The sequence below is a fragment of the Hemicordylus capensis genome, chromosome 8 (genome assembly GCF_027244095.1).
Source record: "Hemicordylus capensis ecotype Gifberg chromosome 8, rHemCap1.1.pri, whole genome shotgun sequence".
Taxonomy (NCBI): Eukaryota; Metazoa; Chordata; class Lepidosauria; order Squamata; family Cordylidae; genus Hemicordylus; species Hemicordylus capensis.
Genome location: NC_069664.1, coordinates 20,339,071 through 20,350,510, shown reverse-complemented (window position 1 = coordinate 20,350,510; position 11,440 = coordinate 20,339,071). Strand labels below are relative to the sequence as shown.

The window sequence follows — 11,440 nt, the reverse complement described above, 5'->3', positions numbered from 1 at the left end:
AGCAAGTAGAGAATGGCCGTGTTCATGTGGCACTTCACAGTGGTGCTCCCCTTTGCCCTTTGGTGCACCGGCCAGCTGGCCAGCAAGCACCCCCAATGCCACTGCTAGCCACCTGCCATGCCATTCCTCCTGCCTCCACTTGCTGGGCCCCAAATGCTGTCCATCCAAAGGCTCCTGGGCCCAAAGGAAGGAGGACGGGTCTGGGTGTCACAAGCTCACCCATCCAAGGTGTAGTCCTAGGTCACTGTCAGAGAAGCCGGTAGCTCAGGGATCCTCCTGTGTCTGAAACAAAGCACACAGAAACAAATCACAACAAGTTCACCCTGTCTCCCGCACACCTACATTGCTCACCAGATTCCAAGAGTCCTGAGCCTCAGGTCCATGATATCACCAAAGGAGATCTCAAGGCAGGGTGAAGCAGCCTGATGTCTGGCTCAGGTACCAGGTCTCAAGTAGCAGGAGTCAGGGTCCAAACAAGGAGCTGGGAAATCCAAGCAGACAAAGGCTGGTCTGCAACAAGCCCAAGCTTCACATTGTTTTCCAGCAGTTTGGTTGCTGTCTGTTGGCTAATTTATAGTGCTTGGCTAATTGCTCTCCTCCCCTAGCCAGCTGTTGGAGATTCAGCATTTATCTCGTCTGTCAAAGACGCTGACTTTGCCTCAATGGTTGCAGCTGCTGCCTGCGTTTGGCACACCTTTGCTCTTGAGGGGTAATTGGTTGTTCCTCAGCTCTGGGCAGTTTTGGATAATACAGATTTTTTAGATCCTTTCCAGATTGGCTTTTGGGTGAGCCTTGGGGTTGAGACTGCCTTGGTCAGCTTGATGGATGATCTCCAATTGGTGATCTACACAGGGAGTGTGACTCTGCTGATCTTTTTAGATATCTCGGTGGCTTTCAGTACAATTGACCATGGTATCCTGCTTGGACTCTTGAGGGACGTGCCATTGGGTGGCACTGTTTTACAGTGGTTCCATTCCTACCTCTCTGGCAGATTCCAGATGATGTCACTTGGAGACTGTTGCTCTGAAAAGTGAGAGCTAAAGTGAGGGGTTCCACAAGGCTCCATACTGTCTTTAATGCTTTTTAACATCTACATGAAACCTCTGGGAGAGATCGTCAGGACGTTTGGTCTGGGATGCTATCAATATGCTGATGACACCTAGATTTATTTCTCCACACCAACTTCATCAGGAAATGGCATGACCCCCCTAAGTGCCTGCCTGGAGGCAATATTGGGCTGGATGAGGGATAACGGGCTGATGTTGAATCCAAACAGGACAGAGGTACTGTCTGTAGGGGGTTGATATCCAAGAGATGATTTAGATCTGCCTGTTCTGGATGGGGTAACACTCCTCCTAAAAGATCAGGTTCGTAGTCTGGGAGTGCTCCTGGATCCCAAACGGTTGAGGCTGTGGCCAAGAGTGCTTTTTATCAGCTTTGGCTGATACACCAGATATGTCCATTTCTGGAGACAAATGACCACCATTCTAAAATGGTGGGGCATATGATGCTAACCTCTAGGCTTGACTACTGTAATGCACTCTGCGTGGGGCTGCCTTTGTACGTAGTTTGAAAACTGCAATTGGACATAATGCAGCAGCCAGATTGGTCTCTGGGTTTACCCGAACAAACCATACAACACCGATTCTAAAAGACTGCACTGGCTGCCAATATGTTTCCGAATGAAAAACAAAGTACTGGTTATCACCTATAAAGCCCTAACAGCTTAGGTCCAGGGTAATTAAGAGAGTGCCTTCTCTGCTGTGAATCCTATTAAGCTCATCTGGAGAGGTCTGGTTACAGTTGCTGCCTACGCGTTTGGTGGCAACTAGGGACTGGGCATTCTCTGTGGCTGCCCCAGGGCTTTTGAACGCGCTCCCTGCTGAAATGAGAGCATCTCTTTCTCTGCTAGTTTTTAGGAAGACCCTGAAGATGTACCTATTTTCACAGGCTTTAAACTGAAACCTATTTTTAAATTTTTTAAAATGTGCTTTTATTTATCATGATGTTTATATTTTTTTAAATGAATTTTAAAGGTTTTATATTTTATATTATGTTTTAATTCTGTACACCACCTAGAGATTGCTAAACTCAGCGGAATATAAATTCAATAAATAAATAAATTCATATGAGTCTTGTAATTTTCCTTTTTTTCTCTCTCCTCAGAAGCTCTGCCCCCAAAATGCACTCTCCCTAAAGAGATAGGAACATGCAGAGCAGCCTTACCTTCCTTCTATTATGATTTCAAGAACGCGAGATGTCTTCCTTTCATTTATGGTGGCTGTGGAGGCAATGAAAACAGGTTTCAGGAAATTAAGAATTGTATTATGGAGTGTAAAAGGTTTGGTAAGTGCATCACACTTTTTCTAGTCTTTCTAGGCAACCAAAAAAGCTCTGCCTTTCCCTCTCAACATTACTCAATATTACTCAAATGATAGGGTTGTAGGGCAAGGCAGGAGGTTGTTGACAGAAAGTGTACTCCCAATCCCACTAAACAGAGGTGTGCATGGACCGTTTGCCATGGTTCAGTCCAAATCCGGACCGAATCTGGATCATGTGCGAAATGGGCTGGTATGAGGAGTTTGTTCGCAAACCACTTGGAAATGGGTTGAGTTGAGTCATCGACCTGATTGGCCCAGATGATAGTCGAACCGACCATCTAGGCCAATCAGGTTGAAGACTCAAATCGACCTGTTTCCAAGTGGTTCGCAAATGAACCCCTCATACTGGCCCATTTCGCACATCCTTGCCATTAAACCAGTGATCTTCACTATTTTTCAAACAAGAAACACTATGGCAAAAAGTTCCAATGTGTCAGCCAGAAATCCAGCCCTATGATTTCACAACCCTGTCTCTTCCCATAAATGCTGCACTAAACACTAAAGGTCTTTCACTAAATTTTCTACAGTGATATGTCAAATCTATTATATTTTTAGGCCTATGGCAGAAACCATAAGAGCAACCTAGACTCAACAACTCTTTGGTGTGTCATTTTTGCCATTGGTCAGTATGGGCTCACCGACTACCAGACACAATGTGCATGTTGAGACATTGATTATGATCCGCCAAGGGACTTTTTTGAATGGGGCGGTATAGAGATGTAAGAAATAAATAAACACACACAGTGTTGTAGGTGTGATCTTGAGGAACTGCAAAATATGCTCAAAATGCATTTTTGCAAGAGTAATTGCAATGGAAATAATGGCATCACTTGTGTATGTTGCATTGCATAGTGTGTGAGCTTTAATCGTTCGATCCCACTCCAGATGTTCCGTCATTGCCCTTTTGAAGGAGACAATTTCAAGAGTATGTGTCCCAAGAATTGCACCTTCAGATGCGTTCTGCATTTCAGACAGGAGGGCTGGCCTTGTGGTACCAAGCAACAATTGTCCCCTTTGCTAAGAAGGGTCTGTCCTGGTTTGCATTTGAATGGGAGACTATATGTGTGACCATTGTAAGATATTCTCCCTATGGGGCAGCTCTGGGAAGAGTGTCTGCATGCTTGCGTGAAGAAGGTTACGAATTCCCTCCATGGTGTCTCCAAGAGACGCCTGTAAGATGTTCCCATCTGCAACTTTGGAGAAGCCACTGCCAGTCAGTGTAGACATGCTGAGCCAAATGGACCAATGGTCTGACTCAGTATAAGGCAGCTTCCTATGTTCCTATGAGATGATATTTGTGAGCGTTGTCTTTGTCTCTCCTTTTCTCCCCAGACTGGTTGCCAGCATTGTGCAAACTCCCACCAAAAACAGGGAGGTGCAGAGGATACTTTAGAAACTACTACTATAATTTCAAAACCAGGAAGTGTGAGTAGTTCATTTATGGTGGCTGTGGTGGCAATGCAAATAGGTTTCTCAAAAGAGAAGATTGTATTCGGGTGTGTAAAATCTATGGTAAGGGAAGCTAACTTTCTAGGGCCTTTCCAGACAATCAAAAAGAACCTGCACTTTTCTCTTCATGTGTTTTATGCCCCAGAGTTGTTGCATTCTTGGGAAGGGGTCATTGCTCAGTGGCAGAGGAACTGCAGGTCCCAGGTTCAATCCCTGGCAGCATCTCCAGATAGGGCTGGGAGAGACCCCTTGCCTGAAACCTTGGAGAGCTGCTGCCCGTCAGTGTAGGCCATGCTAGGCTAGATGGACCAATGGCCTGACTCAGTTTAAGGCAGTAGATTCCTATTTTCCTCTCAAGTAGTGATACAATTTCCTGCCCTGACTTAATGGTAGAGACACACTGTAGGGATGCAATAACCTTCATGCTACACACGAGCTTGCTTGCTGCTTCGGAAAGAAAGGGGAGCTCATGGCTGCAATGCTCAAAAGTGCAGAGTGCAGAGCCTTCAAAGGCAGATAGTGTTTGGGTGTTTGTCACCAGGAGCTTGGAGCAAGATTGGCTCCAGGGTGCAGTGGACCCTCAGCAAATCCCTCTCGTGATCTCACTCTCCCACCCCACCACAGTGCCCTGGAATGATGCTGGCTTCAGATCATTGTTGGGAAAACTGCAGCCAGCTACATCTACTAGTACTACGGATATTTATATACCACTTTTCAACAGAAGTTCCCATAGTGGTTAATCTAGAGCAATAAATGAATGAATGAGATGAATTCCTGTCTCCGAAGGGCTCAGTCTAAAAAGAAACATAAGATAGACACCAGCAACAGCCACTGGAAGGATGCTGTGTTGGGGATGGATAGGGCCAGTTGCTCTTGCCCTGATAAGTAGAGAATCAGCACTTTTTAAAGGTGCCACTTGGCTCACTTAGCAGGGGTCCAGGGGCCTTGCCAGGACACTGCAGCCCAATTAAGTTCCCAGAAATTCCACTTGGAGGCACTGGGCTATGCTTGGCATTTCTGTGCCTTGGACCAAAGGCACCATATAAAAGCAAGCATCTTTTTCTCTCCAGTTGCCCAGTTTATGGAATGCCCTCCTTACAGAGGAATACTCAAGACCCTGCCTCCTAACCTCATTGTCCACATGTGACTGATTCTGTTTTCTTTTTTCAGGTTAATCTCATGTCCTTTCATGCGGAGTTGGAACGTGGTCACTTTCAGTCCCATTGAACGTCATGTTCCATGGAATGAAAAGTGAATGCACAACTTTGATCCTGCCATAGCGGTCAATGATGAAATGTCTTGCAGGCTCTCCAATAAACTTACTGGTTCCTCTCTAGCTTGTGGATTCTGCTTCTTGAATATTATTATTCTCCAAGATCTCCCCTCTGCCGTAGTTTATTGATTGATTGCATTTATGTACCTCCCCATATAAAATCTCTGTGTTCAATTCAATTCTATCTTCAATTCAAAACCATTCAAAACTCAACAGCAATTAAGATCAAATCTGAAACAAAACACCCACCAAGTCCCATTGTTGAGGGCTCTTTCCAATCCTGGTGGTGTTGTTTTTTTGAAGTAGGGTCTAACACTGGCACTCCCCACCCTGCTTTTGACTGTTGTGTGCAGGAATTCTCTCAGATAGATGACCTTTCCCTCTGGTGAGGCTGCTAACTTGGCTTTGCCTCTCTGCCTGCCCCCACCCCCCAACGACCTTCTGAATTGGAGGCCTTCCAAACTCAGACACTGCATTTGACATCCCTCAGAAGAGGTTGGGCAACAGTGGCCTCATGGAAGGAGCAGAGAATCATGGGAATTGTGCTGCTGCTGCTGAACACAAAACACAAAAAAATTTTATTTGTTAGCTTCCCCATAACAAATTGTTCTATGGGCAGCTCACAACAGAGGATTAAAACATACAATAAAAACACACAACACATTGGACCAGGTCTCACGAACTGTGAGACCTGGTTTGGGGCGGTGAGCGGGAAGAGCGGGCTATGCGGGGAGGGAGCGGGGAGGGAGCCCTGGGTGGCCGGATCAGCCGCCCACATGATTGCCAGCTCCAAGATGGAGCCGGTGGGGGCTGGGGAGCTCGGAGACGGCACCCCCCCCGCAAGCCCAGTATGCCCTGTTTGAGCACGCAGAGCATACTGGGGAGACCCCCGGAGCTGGGAGCTGGCTTTTCGCCTCCCCTCTGGGGGGTCTACTCATGAGTAGGTGCGGTGCAAAGCTGCACTGTGGCTACTCATGATTCTAAAAACTCACGATTCTACTCACGATTCTAAAAGCAGTGCTCCGCAAACCTGTTTTTTTAACCAGGGGTTCTCAAGCGGGTTACCCGCGGCTCTAGAACCACCTAAGCCAAAAAAGGGTGAAAAGAAAATACAATACAAAAGAGCTTAAAAACTCATTTTAAAATTAGTTAAAAGTCAGATCAAATCTGAAAACCAAAATTTAAAAGGCCTGGATGAACAAAAAGGTCTCTACCTGGCTTCTAAAAGAACAAAGTGGTGAAGCCAGGCAAACCTCACTGGGAAAGCTCTTCACTTCGTTTGGCCCGCACCTCGTTTGGCAAGGGCACCCAGAGGAGGGCCTCCAAAGAAGATCTGAAGGTTTGGGTTGGGACATATGAGGCAAGGTGCTCTCTCAGGTAACCCAGGTTACTTAAGAGAGTGCCTTCTGTGTCATGAACCCTGTCACCTATTCAGATCATCTGGAGAGGTCTGGTGACAGTTGCCTATGCCTTGTTTGGTGGCAACCTTCTCTGTGGCTACCCCGGGACTTTGGAATATGCTCCCTCTTGAAATAAGAGCATCTCCTTCTCTACTTACGTGTAGGGAGACCCTCAAGATGCACCTGTTTTCTCAGACTTTTAACCAGGAGGTTATTCATACTTGGCTTCAGGCTTTGTGGTAAATGTTGAGCGAAGCAACTTCGAAGTACATTTGTGGCATTGAGGGAAGCAGCCCTTCCCCTTTGCTCTCAGCTTTCGTTTTTGCAAGTACACATGGCAGGCGCCAGTGTTTTCCTTCCTAGCCAATGGGTGGCAGCGAGAGAGTTCCCTGCAGAGATAGATCTGCATTTCTGAAGGGACCATGCCTCTTATCACACTAGTGATTCTATGTCAGTGCCTCTCCCTGTTTGCTCCTCCCAGCAAACATGCCTGCGATGGAGCCTGAAAGCTACAGCAGTTTAGGGACTGGAGAGGAGAGGGGAGCATGCTGCTGATCCATGGTTATGTGAAATCAAAAATCAAAGTAGGAGGAATGGAAAATGATTGTGTGGGAGCTGGGAGTTGGTATTCTAGTTTGGGAGAAATTGAATTAGAACTGTGGCTGTTTTGAAACATTGCATTGCCGAGATTGACCACTACATGGCATTTCTGCTCCATGATCAAATTCAACTCTCTTTCCTGTTCCAGCCACCAAATGTAACCTCCAGTCCATCCATCTATCTAATACTCAGTTCTCCATCATTCTTTCTCACTGTCACAAATTCTGTTGCGCTCCCCCAACAGTCTATGAGACTCAAACAATGTCCTGCAGAATTCTATCATGACTGAGATATAGACACAAGACAGGGCTAAGCAAGGAGTTAAGCCATTCAGATAGAGATAGACACAGTTAGCAGTGGTTCCTCTTAAGTGATATGGGAGAAATGAAATAGAATTCAGTGTGGGAAGCAACTGAGAGCGTTAGGGAGATGCCAGATGATCCGTTGTATAGCCAGTCGAGGGCCAGGAGATCAAGTCAGGAGTTGAGAGGCAGGAACACACCCAAGTAATACTTAGGATTCAGGTGGTCAGAACAGGAGGTGGGAGTTGAGAACAAGCAAAGGGTCATAGGAACATACAAAACTGCCTTATATTGAGTCATACCATTGGATCATCTAGCTCAGTTACTGTCTACACTGACTGGTAGCAACTCTCCAAATTTTCCGTCAAGTATTTCCCTGCCAGCCCTGCCTGGAAATGCCAGGGAGTGAAGCTAAGACCTTTTGCACGCAAAGCAGATGCCCTACTACTGAGCTATGGCCCAATCCCCAGAACAAAGGAAGCTGCCTTATACTGAGCAAGACCATTCCTCCATCTAGCTCTCAGTACTGTCTACACTACCCGGCAGTGGCTCTTGCAGACTTCAGGCACAAATCTCTCCCAGCCCTACCTGGGCCTTCTGCATGAAAGCAGATGCTCTTCCACTGAGCTAAAGCCTCTTCGCACCAAGCAGGCCATCAACAGAATTAACAGCACCTTGGAGGCAAATCCTTTTATACTTCCTGTTACAGCAAAAGGCCAATGAGTGATCCCATAGGGAAGGGCCTGTCCAGGGCTTCAGGCACCTAGGAGTCTGCTGCAATGTAGCAGGCTGCCACAAGGGGCATGGCATGACAGTGACTGTACACCTAGTGGTCACTTCAGATAAATGAGTTGAGATGAGCTGAAAACTACAATTCCCCCTCTTCCCTGAATGGTAGAGTATAGGGTCAAATTACAAGGCTTAGTTTCCTTTGGATGATAGAGAGCACTGAAGACGTTGACTATTTATTTACAAAAAGGGTAGCAAGAAATATTTGAGGCATTCCTGCAGCTGGCAGCAACTCTGGCAACCCTGTATCTGCTTCTCAGGAAGAGATCCTGCACTCCAAGATCCTCCACCTTCAGCCAACTCATGGCCATCAAGATAATGAGGTCATTCACACAATCAAAAACTGTGCTCTACACAGGTTTGGAAGCTGTGTGTGCTCCCAATTTTTGATTGTGTGGAAGCAAGGTAAGAGGGGAAACTGGGCACATAGGAACATAGGAAGCTGCCATATACCGAGTGAGACTATTGGTCTATCTAGCTCAGTATTGTCTTCACAGACTGGCAGCGGCTTCTCCAAGGTTGCAGGCAGGAATCTCTCTCAGCCCTATTTTGGAGATGCTGCCAGGGAGGGAACTTGGAACCTTCTGCTCTTCCCAGAGTGGTTCCATCCCCTGAGGGGAATATCTTACAGTGCTCACACTTCTAGTCTCCCTTTCATATGCAACCAGGGCAGACCCTGCTTAGCTATGGGGACAAGTCATGCTTGCTACCACAAGACCAGCTCTCCTCTCCCAAGCTACCCAGGTCCCCTCCTACCTTGCTTCCACACAATCACTTCTACCCAGGTTTCCCTCTTACCTTGCTCCCACACAATTGAAAACTGGGAGCATACATGGCTCCCAAATCCAGGTAGAACACAATTTTTAATTGTGTGAATGACCTCAGTATCTCCTGCGTCATTTGCTCCCATGGCTGGTCACTTATCATCTGTGACAATATGCTCAAATCCAAAGACAGCCTCACCATATGTTTGGGTGTAGCGACCCACATGTTCACGAAAGTCTAAGATAAAACCCTGTTTCCTGGTCTTCAAGACCAACCTTGATCTTCTTCTGACTTTTGCTAAAATGGGGCCTGTTTAAACTGAGATTGCCAATATGTTCCTAATTTCCTGGAATGTTCCTCCTCCAGGATATAGTGCCTTCTCAAAATAGTCACAAACAAGTCCCTCTAGTATTTGTCTGGTTATTGACATTTTTCTGCGGCTGCCTCCTTTAATATTTAGCACCCACTCCATTCCTTTTTGGAACACTATATAAATAAAGTGGCGTAGTTCTTCCCCGGGCACTCGCATCAAAGAGCACCATGCAATCCAGGGTTGTCATTTTCTTCTTTCTCAGGGGACTTCTTTCACTTTGGGCAGAACTGCTGGGAGCCCCGCGGTTGAAGGCTACAGGTGAGAACTCTATTCTAGCTGATCCCCTAAACCTATTGAGATGCCAGCAGCCAAGCTTGCTTGATTGATAGATAGATAGATAGATAAAACTACAACTCCCAGTACTTCCCAGCTACAATTTATTTATACTTCTTAATATTTATTTATTTATTTGAAACATTTGATATACCGCCCACTCCGAAGACTCTGGGCGGTATACAAAAACATGCAAAACAAGACAGCATTAAAATTACATTCTAAATAAAACTAAAGTAACTAACGTGGGGCGGGGGGAATAGATGAACTACAGGGTAAAAGCCTGGCGAAAAAGAAAAGTCTTCAATAAAGATTTAAAAATCGACAAACAAGGAGCTAAACGAATCTGCAGGGGAAGGGAATTCCAGAGAAGTGGGGCAGCAACCGAGAAAGCCCCCCAAACCGCTCGGAAATTGGGGACCAACAAAAGGGCCATCTGACCAGATCTGACCAGATGGGATGTAACCAGATGGGAGAGACGGGTCTGTAGGTAAACAGGTGCCAAACCCTGCAAGGCTTTGAAGGTAAAAACCAGGACCTTAAATTGAACTCGGTAGCGAATAGGTGACCAGTGCAATGACCGCAGGAGAGGTGTTACCCTGTCATATTTTCTGGCACTCATAAGTAAATGAGCCACTGCATTCTGGACCCATTGTAGCTTTCCGATCGTCCTCAAAGGTAACCCTAGATAGAAGGCATTACAATAATCTAGGAAGGAGATAACAAGGGCATGGGTCACTGTCATTAATGCTTGCCGATCAAGGTAAGGGTGTAATTGACGAATCAGATGGAGCTGAGCAAAGGCAATTCTGGCTGCAGCCTCCACCTGCTGTTCAAGCAGGAGGTGCTAATCCAAAAGGACCCCTAAGTCACGTACAAGCTCTTTCGGGGGCAGCGCCCATCTAAAGCAAGGTTCACATCCAGCTGTTGGCCGGTATGAGGGCTGAGTAAGAGTAGTTCAGTCTTGGTGGGATTCAGTTTGAGCTTATTTTGATTCATCCAGACCTTAACAGCTTCCAGGCATCAAGTAAGCACAGAAACAGCATCTCCAGAATGGTCTGGGATGGCAATATACAGCTGAGTATCATCAGCGTATTGATGAAATCTCACCCCAAACTGGGAAATAACCTGACCCAGCGGCTCCATATAGATGTTAAAGAGGACAGGGGCAAGAACTGAACCCTGGGGAACTCCATAAAGGAGTGGCCATGGGCCAGAGCATCTGTCCTCAATGCATGGACACGCCTGCTAAGGTAAGAACGGAACCACTGTAAGACAGTGCCCCCGATACCCAACCCACGCAGGCGGTCAGGATAGCATGATCGATAGTGTCAAAAGCTGCTGAGAGATCTAGAAGGACCAGGAGAGGGACACTACCCTCATCAAGGTCCCAAAGAAGGTCATCTACCAGAGCGAGCAATGCTGTCTCTGTGCTATGCTGAGGCCTGAAACCTGACTGATAAGAATTAAGATAGCCAGTTTCCTCTAAGACCCTCTCAAGCTGGGCACATACAACCCTCTCTAACACCTTCGCTACAAAAGGGAGGTTGGAGATCGGCCTATAGTTGTCAAGGACCTCAGGGTCCAGGGAGGGTTTCTTCAAGTGAGGGTGAATTTAATGGCTGCTGGTATGAAACCCTCACTTAACGAGGAGTTAACCAACTCCCGTAGCCAAGAATTAACATTCCCACCAGCTGTTCTAACCAGCAGGAGGAAGAAGGGTCCAAGCAACATGTTGCCGCACCCATACCCGAAAGAATCATGTCCATATCCTCGACCAAGTCAAAGGTGTCCCATATAACATCACAGGGCGGAATCCCCTCTATCTGATCAGA

General features: G+C 46.6%; 1 long non-coding RNA gene across 1 annotated transcript; it reads right to left on the bottom strand.

Moving 5' to 3' along the window:
- Window positions 1-220: 220 nt before the first annotated feature.
- Window positions 221-8,058, bottom strand: LOC128333883 (uncharacterized). Its single transcript, XR_008311104.1, has 3 exons — window positions 7,994-8,058; window positions 2,227-2,281; window positions 221-282 (listed from the first exon to the last, which is right to left on the bottom strand). It is a non-coding gene; the product is annotated as an uncharacterized LOC128333883 (long non-coding RNA).
- Window positions 8,059-11,440: the final 3,382 nt, after the last annotated feature.